The sequence below is a fragment of the Cucurbita maxima genome, unplaced genomic scaffold (genome assembly GCF_002738345.1).
Source record: "Cucurbita maxima cultivar Rimu unplaced genomic scaffold, Cmax_1.0 Cma_Scf00064, whole genome shotgun sequence".
Lineage (NCBI taxonomy): Eukaryota > Viridiplantae > Streptophyta > Magnoliopsida > Cucurbitales > Cucurbitaceae > Cucurbita > Cucurbita maxima.
The window spans coordinates 607,128-623,556 of NW_019272080.1; the positions used below are offsets into that span (position 1 = coordinate 607,128).

At 37.3% G+C, this 16,429-nt stretch overlaps 1 long non-coding RNA gene across 1 annotated transcript; it reads left to right on the forward strand.

Moving 5' to 3' along the window:
• Nucleotides 1–1,090: 1,090 nt before the first annotated feature.
• LOC111472078 lies at nt 1,091–9,591 on the forward strand. The gene is made up of 3 exons (XR_002715329.1): nt 1,091–1,155; nt 8,536–8,538; nt 9,529–9,591. It is a non-coding gene; the product is annotated as an uncharacterized LOC111472078 (long non-coding RNA).
• Nucleotides 9,592–16,429: the final 6,838 nt, after the last annotated feature.

The following is a 16,429-nucleotide window of genomic DNA, read 5'->3' on the forward strand; positions in this document are numbered from 1 at the left end:
ATGTTATATTATATATCCTATTATGACTTCCATGTTGTATGATGCATAATACTGTTAAATGATATGTCATGCACATTATTTTAGCATGATTATTTCAGGATTATGAAATACTAATACGCCACATATGTATTCATGAAAGTTATGTTTATAAAAAAACGAATGTACTACTTTGGTAAGAAATTTGTAAGGGTTCGGATTTCATTTCCTTTAGATTTTATGTTGAGATTTTATTTTTGCTGCCAAAATGAAAAGATATTATGCTATGCATTTATTCTCGCTGGAAAAGGTGCACGATTTCTGACAAGGAAGTTATTACCTTAATGGAAAAGTTATGAAACCTTTTATATTCCTATATTCAACTCTTCTCCTTCCTTGAAAACGACTTTTGCTCTCCAAACTTGTTTGTGTTTTTTAGAGTATCTGAGAGTACGGGAAAATCGAGAGTGCTAGCCGGAAAAACATGTGGGTTGGTTAGCTGGGTGGTTTTCTTGTTCGATGAGTTCTTGAAATCAATTGTGTTGTTGATTTGGAGGAAGAGTCGAGTGGAAGTTAACGTCGACATCGAAATTGCTACGTCGAAAAAGGCAAACCGTCTGAAGCGAAGGAGGAGGACACCACGTGACCGTTGTCGAAAACGGAGGAGATTGTGTCGTCAGCAGCAGCGGCACATCAGATTAGGGTTCTCAGCTCGACTTGACGTGTATGGCGGCTCGGCCCTGTCAAATCCCGCAGCTCGACTTGGAGGCTTAGTTGGTCGGCTCGACAACTCAGCTTATCGACTCGGTATCACTATAATATATCGATTCCAGGATTTTTGGCTCTTTTGAAGCCGTTTTTGCCCTTAGTTATACCATCTGAAGTCAGTATGGTTTCTAACCGTCAAAGACAGATTTAGCTAGGGTATGTTATGAAAGGTTCCTAAGTTTTTATGTGGTTATTATAGGACGTATTTAACCGTTGGGATTAGTTGTTGTGAGTGACTTCGGCCAAGGCCATCAAGGTAAGTGACCTTACTGTTGGAGTTAGCTTACTACGTGTTGTATGATGGTGCATGCCGTATGGGGACCCTGCATGCACCATATTTATTGTGATGACTATATGATGTATGGATTATGTGACTGTTTACGCTATGAAAAGTTATGGATGATGTTGACTGTTGATTGCTTATGCTATGAAAAGATGATTGATCTGCTAGTATTATGTTATAGAAAATGTTGATGGATGCCATGGATACACATAGTATTATCGAGTCATGTCATGAAATGCTTATGCAACTGGAATGTACTTTCATGTTATTTAATATGTCATGTAATGTAAGTCATGTGAGATGTCATGTAATGTAAGAAACGTATATGCGATTTTAGCAATGCTTATGTAATGTCATGTTAGATATGTTAAGGGACCTCATGCATATATGTATGTCACGTGCATCGGGATTCTTCCCCTTTATGATATGAAAGAATGAATTACGATATTGATGTTTGCCATGATAGCATGCGGGCCCTTTCCTGTTCTGTGGTGTTCGGTGGCGTGTAACACGTTGTGCATCGACCAAGCCAATCCTAGGGGGTATTTATACGAGCCTGCCTGGTGGGTCCATGTACACGTACATGAGCCGTGTGTAAAGGAGTACTACACTATTAGGTTTTATGTCCAAAAACTCATAGTTTGTAAACAAAAACATATTATGTTTTCAATAAAGTTACTATGGATGTTTATTCAGTAAAAATTGTTATTGAATAAAGTAAATTTTACGATCATTAATCTAAATTCAATAAACTAAGAACACTCTAGCTATAGTATGATTACTTGAACTATATGTAGAGACATAAGAGTGGATCAAGTTCAAGTATATAGTCAAAATGATCTATAGTACTGAAATAAGGTTGAGTACCTTATTCTGGAGACACTATGGATGCGAGCCACTTTTGTATATGATATAAAGAATGTGGTCACTAAATTGTACATATGGAGATATGTGAGTGGAGGAGTCCTATGCAATGAGTATTGCATAAGATCGGACCATAAAGAAAACCACTCTCACTTTATAATGTGGTTTACTGTTGAGACTGATTTTTTCATTCAATGACCTAGGTAACTCGATCTTAATCCTGAGCTAACTATGAACTCCTGTTTATTCGAAATTATCCTTAGATTTGCATGGGTGAGAGTGACCTGAGTTCGCCGATTTAGTAAGCCTCCCATTTCAGGGGTAAGACTGGGTGAATAGCTGAGGATATAGGGTGTAAGATGAAATTTACTCCTACCCACTTTTAGGGATAGTAGAGAGGTCGTTCCCTTAAGTATTGACTCCAGGTCTTGAACAAGGGGCCCCACCCTCTCATTGGCTCGAGAGGGATTTGGTTTGGTGGTTGGACAATAAACCAATTGTTCATTAGAGAATCAGTGAGACTTAAAGGAACAAGAAGTAACTTCAGGGGTAAAATGGTAAAGTGACACAGCTCTAGTTATGAACAACCTGTGAAGGATCGACTTATTAATCATGTTTATATCAAATGGACAGAAATATATCTATAGTGAGGGGAGTGCAACTACTACGCTATAGTGGAGTATCCTAGTAGTTAACGAATGTTAGTTAACAAAGTTAATGAGTTTAGTTACTTAATCTCGGATTGTTGGAGCCCATGATCTATAGGTCCATTAGGTCCCCTTGCTAGCTCATATCGGACTAAACCTTAGAACAGTGTAACGAGTGAGTTCGAAGTGTTTGAATTCAAATTAGGGAATATACCCTAAATATTTAACCGCATTTTGTTTTAATTATGAACTAAACAAAAAGAGAGAATTAGAGATATTTAAATAAGATTTAAATATTTTAATTATGAATAGAGATTCATAATAAATATGTGCCGGAATTGATTGAGATTGACATTTGATTTAATGTTAAATATTAATTAAATTGTTTAATTACTCATTCAATATTATTTTGATTTGAAATTAATTATTTAATTGTTGAATTAAAATAAAGAAAGTCAAAATGTTGACTTCACTTAATGGAAAAATCTATGTTTGAGTTAGTGGAATATTGAGTGTTACAATATATGGTTTAACCAAACTTGCATGTTTGTCAAATAAATTTGAGTGAAATTTTGAGTGTCAAAATTTGGTTAACTCAAACTTGCATGCTTGCCAAATAATCCCACAAATTTGAGTGAAATTTTGAGTGTCAAAATTTGGTAATCTCAAATTTGCATGAACATGCAAATATGACTCTATAAATAAAGTGATCAACTTACATGGAAATTCTTCTTGAAAAATTTTGAGAAATTCTCTCAAAACTCTCTCTTTACATATACTAAATTCCTTTCAAATTTAATCACTCATTGGATTCCACAATCCCGTTCTAAGGCCAGAGAAAAGTAGAGAAGACACTAGTGGTGGTTCGAAACAGGTTCGTGAGGAAAAAAGATTTTAAACTACAAAATGTTAGTATTCAAACTCATTGAATTTTAATGCTTTTGAACATGCTAGTTAATTTATTATAATTGATGTACTTAGAGTGCCTAAGATCCAAGTTGCTTCCGCATGTGTTTTATTAACACCTTCAATTCAATCAGAGCAAGTTTTAGGCACTTTATTTACATTAATTTGAGCATGGTGGGTACCATTTCATGAATGAAAATTGTGGTTGCTAAAGTGGATGTTTATGAATTTTGACATTTTTTATGCTTCCATTTGATACAATTATGTAATTGGCTGAATGTGTATAGGCTTTAATGAGTGAAGAAAGGTCTATAATTTTTATGGAGTCATTAAAGTTCAGGTTGTAATTGATGAAAATGGAAGAGATAGCAAGCTGAACCGAATAAGAAGATGGAAGAAGCGGTTCGGGTGTTTTTCTGCCAGTTGGGGTTCGGTTCAACGTTTTTAAGGGTTAGTTCGGCCAGTTCGTGATCCTCGGGAGTGGTTCAAGTTATTTTTAATTATTAATGTAATAATTTAGTTAATTGCATGCTTTAAAATGCCAAAACCATTCCACTTTAGTGTGTTTAATTAATTATGCATTATGAATGTATGTTTTAATTAAATAGAAAATGTATATGCATAAAGTATGTCATATATATTTAAAATCCCACCATAGGCTAAGCATGTTTCATGCATTACAAATATGTTATAAGTGTTATAATGTATAATATGCATGTTTAGGGTTCCATGAGTGATAGATATAAATTGTTATATTATTGCATGAAATTGATGATTATACAATTGTTATATAAAGCATGTTAGATGCATGTTATAGGTTATATTCAATGTCCTAAAACGAAATAGACGTTAAAATCTATAACAAAGATAAATGCATGCTCATTTAAAGTTAACAACCAAGCACGATCAATTTTAATAGTTAAAATAGGTCGAAATCTTGTAAAACTGCAGTTACAAGAAACTTCACCTAACACGATCTTGTCTAAAGCTGGAGGTACTTAAGTTGGTGGTTTATGGAACACCTGTTACCTGGAGATCGGGCTAGTACTTGAGCTTAGTTAGTCCAGTTTTATGAGCATGCGTGAGTGATGTAAGGATTTTTTAAAAAATGAAAAATCACCTAGACATCCTAAGTAAAAACCCAGTATAAATGTTATACTTAGACTTAGGTTATATTTAATTAGCCGAAATATACCTAAGTAATCAGTATACCCAACCTTCTAAAATACTTAGTGGGAGGAAAAAGGTATATGAGATACATTGTTTTCTTTTTACGCTCCCTGAAAAATTCACACCATGAGATTCATGCTCGGCCTCATGTCGCCCTAGGAGCGGCTTCCATTCGGAAGGTATTTGCATGAGTTAATAACAAAGTGAATAGAGAAAGTATTTATAGTAAGTGGGAGAAGGAAGTATATCAATGCATCCTATGGTCTCCACCACTAGGTTGCACCGTGAGATTCCTATGTTCTGACTGCATGTTGCCCTAGAGCAACTACCCATTCGGAGAGTCGTAACATGGGAGTCGGAACAACGCAAACTCCATAAATGGATAAAATTTCTTAGGTTCATTCTCAACTTTGGTTTTTTCATTTGATAGCATTATTGGGGCCGATCTCTAAGGTCTGAAAATGGCGAGTCACACTTACGAAGAATTACTAAGAGTTGGTATATTCTTGACCAAAGTGGCGATAACTAAAAGGCTAAAGGAATAAGAGTTATTTGGGATTAGTGTTTAAGTCAAGAATGTCTTGGTTTAGTGAAGAAGTGATTGACTGCCCCTCGGTAGTAGTTGCTCTAAATCACTAAAGTATCGTTGCAAATTAATAATTTTTGGGTACATTATTACATTTGCTAAATTTGATTGGATTAAAAAGGATTAAGTCAATTTACTAATAGAATTTGTTTTAAATCTTAGCATGGCAAGCTCAATAGTAAAATTACTTGCTTCTGAGAAATTAAACGGCGACAATTACGCAACAAGAAAATCAAACCTAAACACAATAGTTATAAATGATGATTTGAGGTTTGTTTTAACTGAGGAATGTCCCATAAACCCCAGTTCAAATGCAAAATCAAACAGTTTGAGATGCATATGATAAAAAGGGTAAGGGAAAAGATAAGATTCATACTAACCGCAAACACAAAGTTCAAAATGCAGATAATGAAAAATATTTCCATTGCAATGAAAACGGGCATGGGAAAAGTCACTGCCAAAAATACCTTGCAGAGAAGAAAGCCGAAAAGGCACAACAAGATAAATATGATTTACTAGTTGTAGAAATATGTTTTGTAGAGTATGATCACTCAACTAGGATACTAAGATTCAAGGTCACTAATCATATTTGTTCTTTTTTTTTTTTTTTTCTTTCCAAGAAACAAGTTCTTGGAGAATGCTTGTGGAAGGCAAGATAACACTCAAGGTTGGAACAAAAGAAGTTGGCTGAGCAAGATCAATAGAAAATTTAAAGTTGTTTTTTTGGAGATAAATTATCTTTTGAAATCAATGAAGTGTTCATTTTCAAAAGAGGTATTCATATTTGTTCGGTAAAACTAGAAAACAACTAATATATGTTAAAATCGAGCGAAACAAAAGCTATTTTAAATACCGAGATGTTTAAAACAGCTGAAAATCAAAATAAACGACAAAAGATTTCTCCTAATACCTATCTTTGGCACTTAAGACTACGCCTCATTAATCTCAATAGGATTGAGAGATTGGTTAAAAGAGGACTTCTAAATGAGTTAGAAGACAACTCTTTGTTGTTTTTTTGACAATCGGCAAGGGGAAATCCCTTTTCACAATTGGTGTGAGAGGAAATCGTTTGACGAAAGAGAGAAGAAAGTTGTTGAAAGAAAATAAAAACGGCAATGTACTCTGCTTCGCAAGAAGATAAAGCAACTACCTTTTGCTTAGTTGGTTGCCAGTAGATCGCGTCGCCTGAGAGGAAGTAAATCATCCCGCTGGTGCTCTTACGATCATCAACATCACCAGCCATGTCACTATCACTGTAGCCGACCAGCTCAAGCTTCTCCTTTTTTCTCCCTACGCAATATCTTACACCTCAGCCTCTAGTTCTGGCTACATAGCGCAAGATACGCTTGACAGCCACTAGATGCTCCTCCCTAGGTGCTTCCATAAACCTACTCACATATCCAACGGAATAAGCAAGATCAGGGCGAGTGTTTACTAGATAGCGTAGACTCCCGACAATGTTGCGGTAATTGGTGGAGTAGACTGTCGTCGTAGTGCCGACCTTCCTCAGCTGGAGTCAAGCCTTCATTGGCGTCCTTGTAGGGTTACTGTCTACTAACCCAGCAGTGTCCAACAACTTTATTGCATACGCACTTTGACAAATGGTGATGTTGGTAGTACTTTGTTGCACTTCGATGTCGAGGTAGTAGCTGAGTACGCCGAGATCACTCATCTTGAAGTTCTTTGACATCTATCTCCCTCTTGAATCTTCCAAGGACTTCCATGTCGCCTCCAGTGATTATGAGGTCGTCAACGTACACTCCCACAATCAGTCCTTGCTCGTCGTGGCCGTGCGTGTACATGCCATGCTTAGAGGCACAATGCTTGAACTTCAGTGACAGTAGGGTACTGTCGAGCTTCGCTAACAGGCTCGTGATGCTTGCCGAAGCCCGTAGAGTGCCTTATGCAGGTGCAGTACCTTACCGGAGTTGTCGTTGTCCAGGAAGCCAGGTGGTTGCCGGACGTAGACGGTCTCCATCAGCTCTTTGTTAAAGAAAGCGGACTTCACATCCATGTGGTGGACCTCCCAAGAGCAATGTGCCACGATTGCCAGCAAAAGGCGGACTGATTCTAACCTTGCCACCGACACAAATACCTCTTCGAAGTCCACACCTTGCTTCTAGACGTAGCCCTTCACCACTAGACAGGCCTTGTGCTTCACAACTTCTCCCTTTTTGTTGCGCTTCAGTTTGAAGACCCATTTGAGCCCTATGGCTCGTTGTCCCGGTGGCATATCCTCCAGACTCCATGTCTAGTTTTCGGTGATGGATGTCATCTCCTCCTACATTGGCTTTAGCCAACACGGTTCCTTTCTGCTTCGGCGAAGGTGTTCGATACATCTGCGCTGATGGCATGCAGTTCGACCACCTCTTTTCGAGATTGCGCGGCGTCAGTCCAGGTGGTTCACCTCCTCCCACTAGGTCTTCCATCCTCCGGTACCTGGCCACCAGATCATCATCGTGATCGGCATCCAGCGTCGAATTTGGGCTCCTCCTTCTTGCGGCTTATTGACGAGGTACTCCACCGTGAATTGATTTAGGTTATGGTCTGCCTCGATCACATTGTTCCACTACCATAAGGTGCTTTCGTTAAAGATGACATCGTGAGACATGTGAGCTCACCCCCCGCAGGATCATAGAGTCTATACGCCTTGCTCCTGGGTTCGTAACCGATGAAGACAACTTTCAACCCCCTGGGATCGAGCTTGGCGAGGTGGGGACGTGCTACCTTCATGTATGCAACGCAACCGAACACTCGGAGGTGGTGTACCGCTGGCTTCTTGTTGTACCAGGACTCGTGTGGCGTCTTCCCATCGAGGCTTTGCATTGGCGAACGATTGAGGAGGTAGACTGTCGTCATTACCGCCTCTCCCCAGATTCACCCAGGCATCCGGGCCGTCATCAGTAGAGACCTTGCTTTCCCGACGATGGTCTGATTTTGGCATTCTACCACCCCATTTTGCTGGGGGGATTAGGGCGTCGTTAGTTGTCGCTCATGCCGAGCTCGTCGCCGTACTCTTACGAAGCTCGCTGAGGTGAATTCTCTGCCTCGGTCCGTGTGCAGCACTCGTATCTTCTTCATACATTCGGCCCTCGCTCGTGCCTGGATGCACTTAATCGCCTAGCATCTTCTTCCCGCATTCGGCCTCCGCTCGCGCCTGGATGCATTTAATCGCCTCTGCCACCTCACTTTTCGCTTGCAGCAGGATTAGCCACATGAAGCGGCTTTTGTCATCGACCAACAAGAGGAAGAGGGTCTTGCCACCAGGGGTCGCCGGCTTGATGGGCCCGTAGATATCACCGTGTACCAGCTCCAATGGCTCACTGGCGTGGTAGGATGTCCGAGACGAAAAGGGGGTGCGCCTCTATTTTCCGTGAGGCACCCATCATACAACTTGTTCATGCCTTTGATTGCCGCAAATAGTGCACATTCTCCTCCCTATGTAATTTTTGTAGAGCAAGAAAGATGTTTAAGTGCCCGTACTTTGTGTGCCACCTCCAATATACCTCTTTAATCTTAGCCGAGAGGCTAACAGGTTGCTCTATCTCCAACTCCAGGATGTAAAGACAGTTTGTCGTGCGTCGAACTTGCGTGAGCAACCGTCTTCGATCATCGCAAATTTTGAGTAGCTCGTGGTCGATGGAAATGAAGCAGCCGGCCTCAGCCCGTACCTTGTGTGCCACCTCCAAGATATCTCTTCGGTCTTGACCGAGAGGCTAACGGGTTGCTCTATCTCCAACTCCAAGATGTAAAAATGGTTTGTTGTGGGCCGAACTTGCGTGAGTACCCATCGTTGATTATCGCAGATTTTGAGTAGCCCGCGCTCGATGGAAATGAAGCAGCCGACCTTATTGAGTTGACTCATGCTCACAAGTTAGCCTTGAGCCTCGGGATGAAGTAGACACCGGTCAGCTTGCGGTGCTCACCTCCCTTGCTAATAAACATGATGGTGTCGTGCCCTTCGATCTCGATGACGGAGCCATCGCCGAATTTCACTGTCCTGCAAATCCCTGAGTCAAGCTCGGAGAACGCAGATCTAGCCCCGGTCATATGGTTTGTTGCCCCTGTGTTGAGGACCCATCGCCGGTGCTCATGCTGCTCGTCCCTCTCGCCGATTTGAGCGAACACTCGCTCCGCAGAGAGGCTGACGGGTTGCTCTATCTCCAACTCTAGGATGTAAAGACGATTTGTCATGCGCCAAACTTACGTGAGCAGCCGTCGTCGAATTTCATCGTCCTGCGAATCCCTGAGTCTAGCTCAGAGAACGCAGATCTAACCCCGATCATATGGTTTGTTGCCCGTCCCTGTGTCGAGGACGCAGATCAGAGAACGCTATGAAAAGTTATGGATGATGTTGACTGTTGATTGCTTATGCTATGAAAAGATGGTTGATCTGCTGGTATTATGTCATGAAAAATATTCATCAATGTCATGGATACACGTAGTATTATCGAGTCATGTCATGAGATGCTTATGCAACTGGAATATACTTTCATGTTATGTAATATGTCATGTAATGTAAGTCATGTGAGATGTCATGTAATGTAAGAAACGTATATGCGATGTTAGCAATGCTTATGTAATGTCATGTTAGATATGTTAAGGGACCTCATGCATATATGCATGTCACGTGCATCGGGATTCTTCCTCTTTATGATACGAAAGAATGAATTACGATATTTTGTTCTCCATGATATCATGCGGGCCCTTTTCTGTTTTGTGGTGTCTAGCGACGTGTAACACGTTGTGCCCGTCCAAGCCAAGCCTAGGGGGTATTTATACGAGCCGCCTGGTGGGTCTATGTATGTGTACATGGGTCGTGTGTGAAGGATTACCACACATCCAACCCTACCCGAAATAGAAAAGTGCCCAAGGCTATGTAAAGTTTATGAAAAGTTAGGTCCCGCTTATATGTTGCATGTGTTTGCATTTCTAACCCCAACAGTGGGGTGACTTACTAAGTATTTCATAAAATACTCAAGCCACGTGCTACCTACATTTTCCAGGTAAAGGCAAGGCGTCGATGTACGGTTGACGGTGGAGCTGAGGACACCATGGAAGTTGGAGAGGGGATATTTTTAGGAGTTTATGTTTACTTGACTGTTTTAAGTTAAAGTATTGAATATTGTATTATTTAGATTTATTTTGAATTCAGTTACTGAAGGTTTTATTTTCGGAGTTAGGTTTGTTTTTGGATTTATGAATCTTTATGAAAGACTTTGTAGTGTTTTCCAAATTATTTAGGATGAGCTCCCACGTAATGAATTATGTACGTGACGTCACTAATTAGGTTTAGAAAATTAGGTGCGTTACAAAATCACTCCAAAAGAACTACCTTGTTGATCAAATATCTCAAATTAAGAACATTTGTTTCAAATTTGAATAACTTCACAAGCAAGATTGATCATGTCAAGCTTTAATGATTCTAAACATACAACCTAACTACAAAGAAACTTAAACTTTTGTACTTTATGACCATAATTATTCACTATATGTAAATGTAACTAAAGGTAAAAAAAAAAATTTAAAACTTAAAATACATTAATAAAACACTATAAATCTAGATTTTAATCATTCATAATAAATTTGTAACAATTTAAGAATAAATTCAGTCTCACTGGAAGTATCTTGGTGTCTTTTATTGCATAAATGAAACTTGATTCTTCTTAATGTGAAATTAATTGCAACTTGAGTTTAACTTCAATAACACTTGACTTTACTTAATGTAATTGAACTTTATCTTGTGGTAATTTGAACAACATTCTTCACAATTTCCTTCAAGTTCATATTGTATGATTGAGATACCTTAGTTCATATTAGACCTACGTCATACATTGATGTCATGATTTAAAGTTATGGAGACCTCATGCATTTTTGTATGTCAAGTGCATCAAGGTACCTCCCCATTACGATGAGTATGGACACATGTTACGATATCTACGTACGCCTTGATATTATGTGGACTCCTTTCCCTCCTTGGATCCGGCAGCATCAGCGTGCGCTATGAAGGGCAAGCCCAGAAGTGTGTATACGCTTGCCTAGTGGGTCCATTTGCGTGTACGTGAGTTGTGTATAAAGCATTACTACACATTCAATTTTTGCCTAGACATGAAATGTTTCTTCTATGAAAGGATAGATCCCACCATGATTGCTTGTGTATGCATTTTCTGACGCTAATAGTGGGGTTACTTACTAAGTATTTCTTAAAATACTCAAGCCACGTGCTACTCTTATTTTTTAGTAAAATTAAGGTATTTCTTGTATGGATGATGGCGTTGTAGTGGAGACCATTATTGAAGGGAAGATAGTTGCATTTATGTTTAAATTGTAGCTCCTGGGTTAGATAAGATTTTTTTCATTATTCCCTTGACAAATACTGTTATTTCAAAAGGATTTTACAAACGTTTTAAGTCCATGAAATCGTTTACAAAATGTGTTAAATGAACTTTTTTGCGCATATTAGACATGTCATGTATGCCGTGGTTGTTGAGAATTATTAAGAGTACTCTACATTAACTAATTAAGAGAATGATCATGAGTCTATAAATAAGAAATACATCTCCATTGGTACAAGGGGAAAATCAAAGGCAAAACCATGAGAGCTTATGCTCAAAGTGGACAACACCATACTATTGTGGAGTTACGTGATTTCTAACAATGATAACCTTGTTTTAATAGAAAATTTTGGTCGTTTCATGTTCAAAGTTTACCCCTCATGTTGCCTTAGGAGAAGATAAAACTAGAGGTCTAAAGGAGTAAACGCTCTAATGTATGGAATGTTAACTCTCGTGATTGCATTAACATTCTCCCTTCGGTTCATCTCAAGTTGTGATGGATAATATGGTTTTTCATCCCAACTCTTGTTTCATTTTAAAATTTAATAGTCATCAGCTAGATTTAAAATGGAAAAAAGAAAGCAATTAACTCTCTTAGCCACGAGTGGATGGGTGTGTTTCATTGGATGGTTAGAAACTTGGCCTCAAAAACATTTAAAATGGAAAAAAGAAAGAAATTTTCATTATTAAACAAAATTCTGTTGGGAGAAGTATAACATGAACTCTTGTTGGAAAATTTGTTACTTCTTTTTCTGTAATTTTGCTTGCTCAATGACATGTACACGTTTTATATGTTTTTGTCTTGTTTCATTACATAAGAAAGTTGGAAAAACTCTTGAAATTATTTACTCTAGCATATTTTTCAACACTTTTTACTTGGGTAAACACGAGTCTGCTATTTTGTATCAGTCGAGGGAAAGAACAACAAAACAACAAACCGTTCATCTGGAACATAGAAGATATTGATAACTTATTCTAATATGTTTAGTATTGGTAGACTTGATTTTGTAGAAATCAAAGGCGTAGATTATGAAATTTATTTTATTTTTGGTGAAAATGATATTGATTCAAAAATTTTGGAAGTGTATCGAGTTTGATGTTCTTCAATAGATCTAATTGAATACTTTATTTTGTAACGTCAAATTTCAATTATTTGACAGTCTCTATATGAAATGAATATTATTTCATGTGTGAATTTATCCAAGAGCAAATTATATTTAAAAAAAACAATAGAAAATAAATGCTATCAAAGGTGCATTACGATAATTATAGTAAAGAAAATCGTTTCGATCGAGCATTCTGCATTGAAATTGCTTAGAATGACGTTCTCCCTTGTTCTGGACTTTTAAAAGATCAATACCAATAAAAAATTAAGGAAGAACCAAAGGTATGATTTATAGGTTCTAGAATAACATCTTTTCATATATTTAAGGTTTAAGGGTTTGAATACTTGGGGAAATTGTTCTTATGGTTAAGGAGATTATTTTGAACCAGTCAAGAGACAAAATGCTTGGAAGATATGTTTTCAATTGAATGAAATTAATTTTTTTTGGATTACTGGATTCAACTTCCTCAAATAATACTTATAAGGAATCGGCATGAAATGCTAGAATGTGTACGTACTTTTACTTAAGTGGTTAGAATATGCATGATTAAGAATATATAAGAACAATTTTGGATAAGAATGCCGTGTATGTTTAGGAAAATTATAACAATGTCATTTTGATGAGATTGTATGGTGCATGTTATTTTAATGTTTTCACTATGCTAGAAAAGATTATGAGATGTGATTTGTGTTCCAATTGATGGATGTAATCTCCCGGTTAAGCTTGGCAAAATGTTTAGATAATGTATATCGTGCTTTGGGTGATTGATAGAATTATATCCCTAACCAAGCTTAGATAAAAATATAGGATAGATTCAGGTGATTTATTGTGGTATAGTTACCTACATTAAGTTAAGATTAGAGGGTTAGAGTTTGACTTGTTAAATGATGACCTAGGTCAGAATGCCTCCAGTAGATCGAATATTTCAGAATCGTGAGTCACAATCAGGAGTCTAGACCATGGTGCTCCTAGACCCAGATAAATCAAGGGGTTAGTATAAAGAGTCAATATTTTAAGTCACTTACACGTCCTAAGAACCTAGTAGACCTCCACAACACCTAGAAATGACTAAGGTAGCTATCTAGACTACTAGAGTGTGAATGGTATCACTAAAGTCTTTGTCACCCTTTCCATTCCGATACCCCAATAATGTTATCAACGACCTAGGTCATATTTGATCACTCCCACCCCATCAAGTGATAAACCCAGAGGAAGGGTCTCTAGTTAACCTTACCCAACCAAACCATGTTTAGAGAGAAATTATACTGTCTTACGATATATGATGAGGTTGCGCCTCAACCAAGGACGTCCGTCATTCACTACGTAGATAAAATAAGTTATCTAAGTCTAAGTATATATAAATTGAGTAATCTACATAGACCCCAAGGGGTAAGAGTCGGGGGTAAGAGTCAAATGAGAGAACCACTTGAAACTTCAAGACCTTCCTAGAGATTGAGATACCTATAGAGATTAGGCATGAACTTCTTAGAGCCTAGAGAAAAGCTAGCCTTATCTATCGGGTTAAGGATGTAATGAAAGTCTACAAGTAAGATGCTTACTAATAAGAATCACGGTGTTTCAAATGTTCCAGCTGGACCTATTACACGATCCAAGGCGGTAATTCCAACTGGACCTATTACACGATCCAAGGCGGTAATTCCAACTGGACCTATTACACGATCCAAGGCGGTAATTCCAACTGGACCTATTACACGACCCTAGGCGATTCAACAAACATTTCTAGAATTAGAAGCTAATATGATTGACGAAGAACAATTGAATATTTGCACGGTTAAAGTTGGAAAACTTTAAAATGTCAACAACAGAATTCAAACCTACACGCATAGAGCTCAATTGATTTCGAACCTGTCGCATTAACCATTCAAGCACATCAACATTTGTTATAAAGAACTATTTTTAATTTCATAAATTATGTATAATTCAAAGGGTCAATTTGACTTATTCTTTTGTGGAGATTAAAGGGGATTGGGAATAAATCCCGTCTACAAACGTCTTTTTTCGGGAGACTATAAATACCCACAATATGTTATCTAAAATTGAGATTCGTGGATGAATGTAATTCAAATCTCAAATTGAGTCGTTTCCCTTATAAATCCTAGCATCATATTTGTCATTTCTAAGTTTTCAAGCAATTCTTGGGGTAGAATTGCACCCGAGTCATTCAATCAGGCCTTGATCAAGTTCGATTGTGGAGTGACTCAATTTAGAACAAGGTTTCCAAATCTTGCTATTTTGCGGGCTATAGGTAATTAGGAAGGAAAGACGAAAGATGAATAAATTTATTAGCTGCTTTTCAAGACTCAACTCAAGATTAATGAGAGTTCACTGTCACTCAATCCTCAACATTCTTTCTCGTTACTCAAGAATATCCAGAGATGACATACATCGTCTAGTAAATCCAAAATCCAAGTGAACAACTTTCACACCTCGATTGAGTTTTGATAAGCAGAAGAACTACTCGAAACTTCGAGTCGTCTCCAAAAACTCAAATAGTCATAGAATTAGGCCCGAATTTCATAGAGTCAAGAGAAAGACTTCTAAAGTGTATTTTTATACTTCTCAATTTTACATTTCTTTCTCGAGTGTTTACTTACTTTTCGTCGAAGTAAGAGAGCATTCAAAATTTTTGCAATCACAAAGGAAGTTGTCTTTTTTGTATGGTTTAAAATTGTATTCCGGTCCCTTGACTCTGCTCGATAATAAACTTAAACCCTCTTTCACACTCCCAACTTTTTATTTTTTATGTCCATAATTCCAAAAAAAAAAAAAAAAAAAAAAAAAAAAAAAAAAAAAAAAAAAAAAAAAAAAAAAAAAAAAAAAATCTTAAAACTTTTAAATTCATTGAATTAAATTTTAAACGTAAATTAATTGCAAAATTTATACTTCCTCAAAACTAACATAGAATTTTGTCTATGAACTAATAATACAAAACTCAACAAATGAAATCAAGCCTCATAAAATCCCAAATGGAGACTTGGAATAAGTTCTCAATTTATTCAAATTTAAAGTTTAAAATAATAAAATTAATAGTCGACGACCATACAATATAAAAATAATCTCCATCAAAAATAACGAGATCGAAAAAGTAATTTAAAAATACAAAAATTACCGAAGCTGTCTCGTTATTGCTTGAGTTAGGTGGAATTAATGAGAGAGGTCTCAACCGTAATTATCAAAAAGATTTAATGCATCAAACAGCAATAATTGAAAATGCTTAAAACCACTTAACACTTCCAAAATTCATTACTTCAACTTCCAATTTTCAACCAATTCATTTATATACAATGCAAGCTTGCTTTCACAATGATATTTGGCCACCTTTTGTCCCCACCCAACCACTTTCTTTTATTTCAAAATAACCCCTTTACTTTCTTTTATTTCACTATGGTTGGTTTGTGCCTATGCTTATTACCAACTTGTTTTGTACTTGAACCAAAATACATTGCCTAGTTTATGTTAGTTTTCCTCAACAAAACACGAAAAAATGACAAAAATTTTGTGGGTAACAGCTCAAGCCCATCATTGTCCTTTTTCGGCTTTCCCTTCTATGCTTTTCTTCAAAGTTTTTTAAAATGTGTAGTAAGGTTTTTCACACCTTTCTAAATAATGTTTCATTCTATTCTATTATCCTATTTGGGTTTTCCCTTTCTAGGGAGAGATTTCCACTCTTATAAAAAATGTTTCGTTCTCCACCCCAACCGATGCGAGATCTCACACAGTACCGAGTACCGAGTCATTACGGAATAAGAAAGTAAACTTGACAAGAG